The following is an 11,876-nucleotide window of genomic DNA, read 5'->3' as shown; positions in this document are numbered from 1 at the left end:
GTTCTATAACTGATTGAGCCAGATTCTAATTGTAATTTCGATTTTAATATTCCTTTTAATGGCTCTTCTTGCTTTGTCTCTCAGCTCATTCACAGCCATGTGAAAGCTACCTGTGTTGCTGATATTTAGTCCTAGATACGTGTAATTTTGTAATTTACGTAGAATTTATATTTGTCATCCTGATTTCCTTACCTTTTTTGGAATATCATTATATTCATTATTTTTTTAGATTAAAGGTCAGAGCCCAGGTCTGACAGAACCTGTGCAGATGATCTAGATGCTGCTCTAACCCCTCCTAAGTGGGAGACAGTTGCACCAGGTCATCTGCGTACAGCAGACACTTGATTTCAGTGTTGTGTAGGGTGAGACCAGGTTCTGTCGATTCTTCTAATGTTTTTGCCAATTCATAGAGGTTAAATAGTGTTGCACTTATTGGGCTGCCCTGTTTCACTCCACGTCCCTGAGAGAAGAAGTCTCGGCTTGTTGCCGATTTTAAGTTGTTTTTAGTGTACATTGATTTAATAACATCATATGTTTTCCCTCCAATACCACTTACTATTCGTTTGTAATAAAATACCTCAGTTCAAAATTGAATCAAATGCTTTCTTGAAGTCTACAAAGCACGAGTAGATTTTGCCTTTGTTTTGGTTGACTTGTTTGTCAATTAGAGTGTGGAGGGTGTAAATGTGCTCTCTCTCTCTCTCTCTCTCTCAATTCAATTTCAATTTAAGGGCTTTATTGGCATGGGAAACGTATGTTAACATTGTCAAAGCAAGTGAAGTAGGTAGTAAACAAAAGAGAAATAAACAATAAATATTAACAGTAAACATTACACTCAGAAGTTCCAAAAGAATAAAGACATTTCAAATGTCATATTACGTCTATATACAGTGTTGTAACGATGGGCAAATAGTTCAAAATTCTTTGTGGGTCTGTGTAATCTGAGGGATTCCACCTCATTTTGTGGGCAGTGCCTACGGCGGCCTCTCTCAATAGCAAAGCTATGCTCACTGAGTCTGTATATAGTCAAAGCTACACTCTCACTCACACACTCTCATACTTTTTATACTGGCCCCACGTGGGAATCGAACCCACAACCCTGGTGTTGCAAGCGCCATGCCATACCAACTGAGACACACTAGGCTCTAAATAACAGCGATTATGTTTATTTCCACTCTCTCTCTCTCTCTCTCTCTCTCTCTCTCTCTCCTCTCTCTCTCTCTCTCTCTCTCTCTCTCTCTCTCTCTCTCTCTCTCTCTCTCTCTCTGATGGTATTAACATCCCCCATTTTCCTTTGTCTTGTCAGATGTCTCCATGGTTGCTGTAACTGAGTCAAAGACTCTGAACCCTCAGAAGGACCAGCCAGCAAAGTGCAAAGGTAAAGACCAGGGCCCGGTTTCCTGATAGCGATGGAACTTAAGCTTACTAGTTTTTTAACGATGTATCGTTTTTATAATGGCCGAAGATGTCACAAATTACAGACAGTGTAGCCTACAAATAGAAGTAAATTGACTGAACATGAAATTGATTTCAATATGATTGAAATATAGGCCTATACAGCCTACTGGATTTATTTTCTAATGCAGTCATCTCGGTTTTCAGTTTAAGCATATTTTTATCCTTCGCTTGTTGAATTGCAAAGATATTGGCAACTTTGTATTTGTAGTCAACTTCCTGCCGAAGTTATCGTCAGTCACAGAGAGACAGATAAACAGCTTGATTCTATGTTTAGCGGATGTCTTCTGTGTAGAAAGTGACGCGGAAGGGCAAAAAAGAATCTAACTATGCATTTAGCTGTCTGATATCAGTGGAGTTTTCTGGTTGAATCACCCTTCTTTCCACCCAATTTTGTTTTTATGTGATGACGTTGAATCAACATCTCTCTCTCTCTCTCTCTCTCTCTCTCTCTCTCTCTCTCTCTCTCTCTCTCTCTCTCTCTCTCTCTCTCTCTCTCTCTCTCTCTCTCTCTGATGTCTCTATATTTGCAGCTGGGAAAAATCGCTTTGCTACATTCTTGAAAACCCTTGTTTGCAGAAAAAATAAGGCATAATGCATAGGTAAGAGAGGAGAATGTTACAACTCAGAGAATGTTAAAGCTGATGACTGAAGTTTGTTTGACACACAGTATTACATGATTCTAACAATGATACCTTTTTGTATTTTTTCAGTTCCTGACGTTTTCCTTGGTAACAAGTGACCTCTGCAATTTTACAAATATTTTCTGAAATTCATTCTCATTCTTTCCCTTGTTTTCTATATCCATTTCTATATAAAATACTTCAAGCATTATAAAATAATAAAAATAATTTTAGCATCAAATGTTTGTGTGTGCACATTGTTTTTAAGGGTCAGGTCAAGACCAATTCTGTGTTCTGTGTTTTGCTAGAGAGAAACTGTATGGATATTAGCCCAGATTCCTAACCTCTAGTTTTGCCAAGACTTTCAAAAAAAAATTGTCTCCAGCCTTAGATTCTCCACAATTATTTTGTCGCATTAGACTTGATAGATATGCTAAGAGAATTGAGCATGCCAGAGAAAATGGTCTCTAATGGTCTCTAATGTATCCACAGTTTTGTACTCAAAGCAATCTTTCTCTCTTTAGATTGTCACAGATGGTTGTGGCCATAGAGCTCGCCAGTTTGTAGTCCTAAAAACTGGAAATGAAACCTCATTCACAGATAGGGGTCTACCTGTGCCTGAGCACCTGCCCTTTGCCCTCCCACTCACAAGTGCCCTTTTGGTGGTATATTTATACTTTTTTGTATACAGTTTTTGCCATTGTTGTTCTAAACCCACTGTCCGCAAGTTGTCGTCAAGTTCCCCACACCCCACCCCTACCCCATCCATGGTTGGTTGTGCCTGTTTCCCAGTCTGCCCTGTATGGAGATTGCACCCGTCCAGTATCCAAACATGCATGGCTTGAGATGTATATATATCTATCTCTCTCTCTCTCTCTCTCTCGCCCCCCTCTCGCCCTCTCTCTCTCGCCCTCCCTCTCTCTCTCGGCCTCTCTCTGTCTCTGTGCATGCCAATACATCAGCTTAATGGAGATACAAGTCAAATGCCTATATGTCAGCATGAATACATATTCAAACACATATTCTCAGCTGGATAATGCTGTGGGATAGTGCCCTCTAGTTCAGGATGTGATCAATAATCCAGTCATTGCACAGTCTATTAAAGTAGGTGTATATAGAAATCAGCCACAGGGCTGTCTGCCTCACAGACATTCTGAGTACGTACCGTATGTTATTGAGAAATAGGTTCTGGGGGATCCTTGCCAATTGGATGAGGAGACAAAGAAAGGAGACCAGGAAAAGAGACTAGGAAAGAAAGTCAGCTCCCATTGCTGGGACACATCACGAGACATGAACCCTGATGTCAAACGTACTCTAAGATGGCTGTTCTCTCTCCATACAAGCTGTGAGGGTCGCATGAAAGCTCAGCTGAAATGAACAGGATCAGATATGCCCCCGGTAGCCAGATTGAAGGTTGGCAGATTGACGGTTGCCAGATTGAGATTTACAAAAAAATGCCCTGGCTCATCTATCCAGACTAGGGGGTATTTCTCCTGAGCTTCCTCCTCAGAAGTGTGCATTCACACACTTGATACAGCATAGCCTACATAACTTCATTTTCATTTCATGAGGGAGTTGGGGAATGCTTCTGGTATTGTGCATTTGTTGCTTAAGACGGGGTATGTTATAAGATGTGTGTTTGATGCCATTTTTTGTTATTCTGTAAATGTCTTGTTGGCACAGATACAACTTAATAGGTCATTTAGTTATTGTGTAAATGTCTGGTTAGCACAGATACGACTTAATAGTTGTATAGTAATAATAACAGATACAACACTCCCACGTGGAGTTCCAGGTCTCAGGCAGCCTCTGGAACTGCCGTTCTGCTGCCAAAAAGGCAGAGTTCATCTCAGCCTATGCTACCCTCCAGTCCCTCGACTTCTTGGCGCTGACGGAAACATGGATTACCACTGAAAACACTGCTACTCCTACTGCTCTCTCCTCGTCTGACCATGTGTTCTCGCATACCCAAGAGCATCTGGTCAGCGGGGTGGTGGCACAGGAATCCTCATCTCTCCCAAGTGGACATTCTCTACTCCTCATCTCTCCCAAGTGGACATTCTCTCTTTTTCCCCTGACCCATCTGTCTATCTCCTCATTTGAATTCCATGCTGTCACAGTCACTGGCCCATTCAAGCTTAACATCCTTGTCATTTATCGCCCTCCAGGTTCCCTTGGAGAGTTCATCAATGAGCTTGACGCCTTGATAAATTCCTTTCCTGAAGATGGCTCACCCCTCACAGTTCTGAGTGACTTTAACCTCCCTACGTCTAACTTTGACTAATTTCTCTCTGCCTCCTTCTTTCCACTCCTCTCCTCTTTTGACCTCACCCTCTCACCGTCCCCCCCTACTCACAAGGCAGGCAATACGCTTGACCTCATCTTTACTAGATGCTGTTCTTCTACTAATCTCACTGCAACTCCCCTCCATGTCTCCGACCACTACTTTGTATCCTTTTCTCTCTCACTCTCCTCCAACACTACTCACTCTGCCCCTACTCAGATGGTAATGCGCCGTCGCAACCTTCGCTCTCTCTCTCCCGCTACTTTCTCCTCTTCCATCCTATCATCTCTTCCCTCTGCTCAATCCTTCTCACTCCAATCTCCTGATTCTGCCTCCTCAATCCTCCTCTCCTCCCTTTCTGCATCCTTTGACTCTCTATGTCCCCTATCCTCCCGGCCGGCTCGGTCCTCCCCCTCCTGCTCCGTGGCTTGATGACTCATTGCGAGCTCACAGAACAGGGCTCCAGGCAGCCGAGCGGAAATGGAGGAAAACTAGACTCCCTGCGGACCTGGCATCTTTTCACTCCCTCCTCTTGTTACGCTATGGTTCAACCCAGCACTCAGAGAAACAAACACGACTAAGGGAGTGGAGGAAACAAAAATTATTTTTAATAACAGTACAATTTGTCTTAGTCCAAAAACAACTGAAGAAAAGTAACAGAGTGGGCAAGTCGGCTCCGGAGGAAGGAGAGGCTGAGGCAGGCAGGCAGGCAGGCAGGCACGAAGGCAGGCAGGTATGTCTGAACTGAGGACAAAACAAACGACAGGTTAAGGAGAGTAAAAAGCCAGGCTGAAGACTAAGACAATATAACTTTACTGGTGAGCCAAGTTACCGCTCTAGTAAGAACAACAATCTGGCGCCGGTGGAGAGCCATGCCCAGGAATTAGTAGTGCAGGTTGATGAGAGAATAGGATGCAGCTGCGTAGGCAGGAATCACTGGAAACAACCCGCAGCTGCACAGGAGAGGCAGATCCTGAGCACGCCCCCTGATCCACTCCAGACACACCCACATAAAGGGGATGAAACACAGGTGCGGGAGTCCTGCTCCTATCCGCTGTCGTCTTGTTCCTGTCGGTGGTCCGAGCAATGCTTCCCCGAGCGTCGCACTACACTCTCTGGCAGCGGCGGAGGTTCTCCTGAACCGAAGGAACAGCCAATTCCTTCTCCTGAGCAGGAAACAGAGGGGGTTGATAACCCATGGTAACCTCGAAGGGTGAAAGGCCGGTGGCAGAGGTGGTGAGGGGAGTTGTGGGCGTACTCTATCCAAGGCAGATGTTTGGCCCAGGATGATGGATGTTGAGCAGCCACACAACGAAGGGTTGCTTCAAGGTTTTGATTGGCTCTTTCTGTTTGACCGTTGGTCTGGGGATGAAACCCTGAGGACAGACTAACGGAAGCACCCAAAGCAGAACAGAAAACCTTCCAAACACGGGAAGTAAACTGTGGGCCTCTATCAGATACGATGTCCACAGGTATTCCATGGGGACGGAATACATGTTGGACTAGGTGGTCCGCTGTCTCACTGGCAGACGGTAATTTTGGTAATGCTATATAGTGGACAGATTTAGAGAATCTGTCCACAATGGTAAGTATAGCATCATTACCTTCAGACTTGGGTAGGCCGGTGACAAAATCCATGGCAATGTGGGACCAGGGACGGCTGGGAACTGGGAGGGGTAGCAGCAGCCCCGAAGGGGACTGATGGGAGGCTTTGCCCTGAGCACAGGTTGAACAGGCTGCCACAAAAGCCCGAACGTCAGTTTCCATTGAAGGCCACCAAAAATGTCTCCTAAGCAGCGTCAACGTGCGTCTCATCCCAGGGTGACCAGCAAAACGGGAGGTATGAATCCACTGCAACACCTGAGACCGGACCGTCTCGGGAACAAAGAGTAGGTTGGGAGGTCCATCACCCGGTCCCGGGTCCGTGGCAAGTGCAGTCTTCACAAGAGACTCGATCTCCCACTGTACTGCCGCCACGACGCATGAGGAAGGCAGGACTGCCTCAGGCTCGCTGGTCTCCGAAGGGTCAGCAAACTGGCAGGACAAAGCATCTGGTTTAACATTTCTTGACCCCGGTCTGTATGTAAGAATAAAGTTAAACCTACTAAAAACAGGGCCCATCTGGCTTGGCGTGAGTTGAGTCTCTTAGTGGCTTAGATATAAGCCAAGTTTTTGTGGTCTGTCCAGACCACAAACGGCAGTACAGCTCCATCCAGCCAGTGCCGCCATTCTTCCAGTGCTAGCTTGACCGCCAGCAGTTCCCGGTTTCCAACGTCGTAATTCCGTTCTGTGGGTGACAATTTCTTGGAGAAAAAAGCACAGGGGTGAAGCTTTTGGTCAGTGGGGGAGCGCTGGGAGAGGACTGCTCCCACACCTGAGTCCGACGCGTCCACCTCCACAACAAACTGCAGAGAGGTATTGGGGTGTATCAACACGGGGGAGGTGGAAAACAGTTCCTTCAAAACCCCTACCGCCTGCTCCGCCTACGGGGACCACAGAAAAGGGACTTTTGGGGATGTGAGTCTAGTAAGGGGTGCCACCACTTTACTAAAACCCTTAATTAATCTACGGTAGAAGTTAGCAAAGCCCAAAAATCGTTGAAGTTGCTTACGGGTGGTGGGTGTGGGCCATTCCGTCACTGCCCGGATCTTCTCGGGGTCCGCCTTCACCTGCCCGTTCTCAATGATGAAACCAAGGAACGATGTAGACTGTTTGTGGAACTCACACTTTTCTGCTTTGACATACAGCTTGTTCTCCAAGAGCCGTTGAAGGACTTGACGGACGTGTGACTCATGCTCCTCGGGTGACTTGGAAAAAACAAGAATATCATCCAGGTATACAAAGACAAAACGGTTCAAAAAATCCCTAAGAACATTGTTCACCATGGCTTGGAAAACAGCAGGGGCATTTGAGAGCCCAAAGGGCATGACCAAATACTCAAAATGTCCCAGTGGAGTGTTGAAAGCGGTTTTCCACTCATCTCCCTTTTGGATTCGGACAAGGTGATAAGCGTTCCTGAGGTCGAGCTTGGAGAAAACTGTGGCGCCATGCAGAGGTTCAAAAGCTGAGTTGATGAGTGGAAGGGGATACTTGTTTTTAACAGTTATGTTGTTTAAACCCCTGAAATCGATACAGGGGCGTAACGACTTGTCTTTCTTTTCCACGAAAAAGAAACCTGCACCCAAAGGAGACGACGAGGGACGGATTATGCCCGAGGCCAGAGAATCCCCAATATACTGCTCCATTGCCCCTCTTTCCGGTCGGGACAGATTGTATAAGCGACTAGAGGGCAAGGGGGCACCAGGAAGCAGTTCAATAGGGCAATCATAAGGCCTATGAGGTGGTAGAGACAGAGCCTTGTCCTTACTGAAAACCTCCGCTAAGTCATGGTATTCCTTGGGACAGATGACAGATCGAGAGGAGCTGAGGGATGAGTTGGGTTACACTTAGTGGGGGGAACCGCTGATCTAAGGCACTCTGAATGGCAGTTAGTGCTCCAACTGAGAATGGTGTGACGTGTCCAATCAATTTGTGGGTTGTGAAGAGCCAACCAGGGGAAGCCAAGGATTAGGGAGGTAGCTGAGCCAGACATAACTCTTAACTGAATGCTTTCACAATGATTGCCAGAAATCACTAGGGAAACGGGGGTGGTTTGATGAGTTATCTCCGCGAGGAGGCGCCCATCAAGGGCTGTGACCCGAATGGGGGTAGGTAGTGGCTCCATGGGGATACGAGCTTGTGTAATGAACTGGTGGCTAATAAAGTTGTCTTCTGCACCTGAGTCTATGAGAGCTGAGAGTGGCAGGGAATGACTCTGGAAACGTAAGGTTACAGGTACTTGTAATCGGGGAATGATGGGTTCAGGATCTAACTCTGGGCTCGCAAGTAGACCCACCGTTACGAGCGAGCCTTGTCTTTTGGTCGCTTAGGGCATGTAGCCAGAATGTGTGTGGCGTCTCCACAGTACAGGCACTCACCCGCCTGGAGGCGCCGTTGCCGCTCTGCCGGAGGTAGTCGAGCTTGACCCACTTGCATAGGTTCCTCCTCTGTGCTCGGGATGGGATCAGAAACAAGAAGCTGCCGGCTCCGGGGAGGCGAGACTCGAGTGGTTGAAGGCTGGGGAACTCGTCCTCCTAGATGTGGCCGACTGCCTCTCTGCCGACGCCTCTCCCGCAACCGGTTGTCTAGCTTAATGGACAGGGAAACGAGAGAATGTAAATCATGTTGCTCGTCACGAGCAGCCAGTTCATCCTTAATGGCTTCATTCAAACCGTTTAGAAATGCTCCTTGAAGTGCCACATTGTTCCACTTGGAGTCCGCTGCCAAAGTCCAGAACTCAATAGAGTACTCAGCCACACTGTTAGAACCCTGCCTCAAATTAAAAAGTATCTTGGAGGAATTACCCACATGGTCAGGATGGTCAAAAACAGTCTTCAATTTAGCAGAAAAATCAGCAAAAGTCAATCCAGTCAAAGTTTGATTTGAGCACACAGCCTCAGCCCAAACCAGAGCTCTCCCTCTTAACAGCCCCAGAACATAATGAACCTTAGAGGAATCAGTAGAAAACGACAGTGGTCTCATCCGAAAAATCAAGTCAAACTGAAGCAAAAATCCCCGGCACTTGTCCAATTCTCCATTGAACGGTTCAGGCGACGTGACAGGGGGTTCCCGATGGAACGAAGCCTTCATAATGTCCGAGGAAACAACTTGGGGTGCATCAAACTGGGGGTCAGAGAGAGATGGAGATCTGATAACAGACAATTTAGAGACTTGTGTAGTTAACTGAGTCACCTGGTTCAGCAGTTGATGATTATCTTCCAAAAGAGTCCGAATCAATTGGTCATGCTGTCCTAGCAACGTTCCTTGAGCCTGGATAGCTTGTTGGAAGCTGTCTTCGTTTGCCCCGTGCTGTTTCTCTGTTGGGTCCATGGCCAGATCGTTCTGTTACGCAATGGTTCAACCCAGCACTCAGAGAAACAAACACGACTAAGGGAGTGGAGGAAACAAAAATTATTTTTAATAAAAGTACAATTTGTCTTAGTCCAAAAACAACTGAAGAAAAGGAACAGAGTGGGCTAGTCGGCTCCGGAGGAAGGAGAGGCTGAGGCAGGCAGGCAGGCAGGCAGGCACGAAGGCAGGCAGGCAGGGAGGTATGTCTGAACTGAGGACAAAACAAACGACAGGTTAAGGAGAGTAAAAAGCCAGGCTGAAGACTAAGACAATATAACTTTACTGGTGAGCCAAGTTACCGCTCTAGTAAGAACAACGATCTGGCGCCGGTGGAGGAACATGCTCAGGAATTAGTAGTGCAGGTTGATGAGAGAATAGGATGCAGCTGCGTAGGCAGGAATCACTGGAAACAACCCGCAGCTGCACAGGAGAGGCAGATCCTGAGCACGCCCCCTGATCCACTCCAGACACACCCACATAAAGGGGACAAACACACATACAGATACAACAGACAAAGAGGGGACAAAACAAGGAGGAAGGGAAACAGAAAAGGGAGAGACAAGCTGCCCACATAACACCTCTCTACATTTTCTTCCTCTGTTTCTGCTGCTAAAGCCACTTTCTACCACTCTAAATTCCAAGCATCTGCCTCTAACCCTAGGAAGCTCTTTGCCACCTTCTCCTCCCTGCTGAATCCTCCTCCCCCTCCCCCCTCTCTGTGGATGACTTCGTCAACCATTTTGAAAAGAAGGTTGACGACATCCGATCCTCGTTTGTTAAGTCAAATGACACTGCTGGTCCTGCTCACACTGCCCTACCCTATGCTTTGACTTCTTTCTCCCCTCTCTCTCCAGATGAAGTCTTCCGACTTGTGACGGCCGGCCGCCCAACAACCTGCCCTATCACCTCCTCTCTTCTCCAGACCATCTCCGGTGACCTTCTCCCTTACCTCACCTCGTTCATCAACTCATCCTTGACCGCTGGCTATGTCCCTTCCGTCTTCAAGAGAGCAGAGTTGCACCCCTTCTCAAAAACCTACACTCGATCCCTCCGATGTCAACAACTACAGACCAGTATCCCTTCTTTCTTTTTCTCCAAAACTCTTGAGCGTGCGTCCCTACCTGACCGGTCGCTCCTACCAAGTGGCATGGCAAGAATCTGTCTCCGCACCACGTGCTCTCACCACTGGTGTCCCCCAGGGCTCAGTTCTAGGCCCTCTCCTATTCTCGCTATACACCAAGTCACTTGGCTTTGTCATATCCTCACATGGCCTCTCCTATCATTGCTACGCAGACGACACACAACTTATCTTCTCCTTTCCCCCTTCTGATAACTGGGTGGCGAATTGCATCTCTGCATGTCTGGCAGACATATCAGTATGGATGACGGATCACCACCTCAAGCTGAACCTTGGCAAGACGGAGCTGCTCTTTCTCCCGGGGAAAGACTGCCCGTTCCATGATCTTGCCATCACGGTTGACAACTCTGTTGTGTCCTCCTCCCAGAGTACGAAGAGCCTTGGCGTGACCCTGGACAACACCCTGTCGTTCTCCGCTAACATCAAGGCGGTGACCCGATCCTGTAGGTTCATGCTCTACAACATTCGGAGAGTACGATCCTGCCTTACACAGGAAGCGGCACAGGTCCTAATCCAGGCACTTGTCATCTCCCGTCTGGATTACTGCAACTCGCTGTTGGCTGGGCTCCCTGCCTGTGCCATTAAACCCCTACAACTCATCCAGAATGCCGCAGCCCGTCTGGTGTTCAACCTTCCCAAGTTCTCTCACGTCACCCCGCTCCTCCGCACACGTAAAAATGTATGCACACATGACTGTAAGTCGCTTTGGATAAAAGCGTCTGCTAAATGGCATATTATTATTATTATTATACTCCACTGGCTTCCAGTTGAAGCTCGCATCTGCTACAAGACCATTTTGTTTTCCTACGGAGCTGTGAGGGGAACGGCACCTCCGTACCTTCAGGCTCTGATCAGTCAAAACTGTTCGCTGCTCTGGCACCCCAATGGTGGAACAAGCTCCCTCACGACGCCAGGACAGCGGAGTCACTCACCACCTTCCGGAGACACTTGAAACCCCACCTCTTTAAGGAATACCTGGGATAGGATAAAGTAATCCTTCTACCCCCCCTTACCCCACCCCAAAGAAAAAAATAATATTTATATAATATTGTAAAGTGGTTATCCCACTGGCTATAAGGTGAATGCACCAATTTGTAAGTCGCTCTGGATAAGAGCGTCAGCTAAATGACGTAAATGTAAATGTAAAATTAAACTAAATAGGTAATTCAGTTATTGTGTAAATGTCTGGTTAGCACAGATACAACTAAATAGGTAATTCAGTTATTGTGTAAATGTCTGGTTAGCACAGATACAACTAAATAGGTAATTCAGTTATTGTGTAAATGTCTGGTTAGCACAGATACAACGAAATAGGTAATTTAGTTATTGTGTAAATGTCTGGTTAGCACAGATACAACTAAATAGGTAATTTAGTTAACATCACTATATCAGGAGGACGTTGCATATTCGTGAGCACACAGTACAG

At 46.8% G+C, this 11,876-nt stretch overlaps 1 protein-coding gene across 1 annotated transcript in view; it reads left to right on the top strand.

Moving 5' to 3' along the window:
• Nucleotides 1-11,876, top strand: part of LOC121556711 (calponin homology domain-containing protein DDB_G0272472-like) — a 376,372-nt gene that overhangs the window by 5,178 nt on the left and 359,318 nt on the right. The window lies entirely within an intron of this gene.

The sequence above is a fragment of the Coregonus clupeaformis genome, unplaced genomic scaffold (genome assembly GCF_020615455.1).
Source record: "Coregonus clupeaformis isolate EN_2021a unplaced genomic scaffold, ASM2061545v1 scaf0046, whole genome shotgun sequence".
In the NCBI taxonomy this organism is placed as follows: Eukaryota; Metazoa; Chordata; class Actinopteri; order Salmoniformes; family Salmonidae; genus Coregonus; species Coregonus clupeaformis.
Note: the sequence above shows the minus strand (reverse complement) of the source record. Positions and strands in the feature narration are given on the sequence as shown.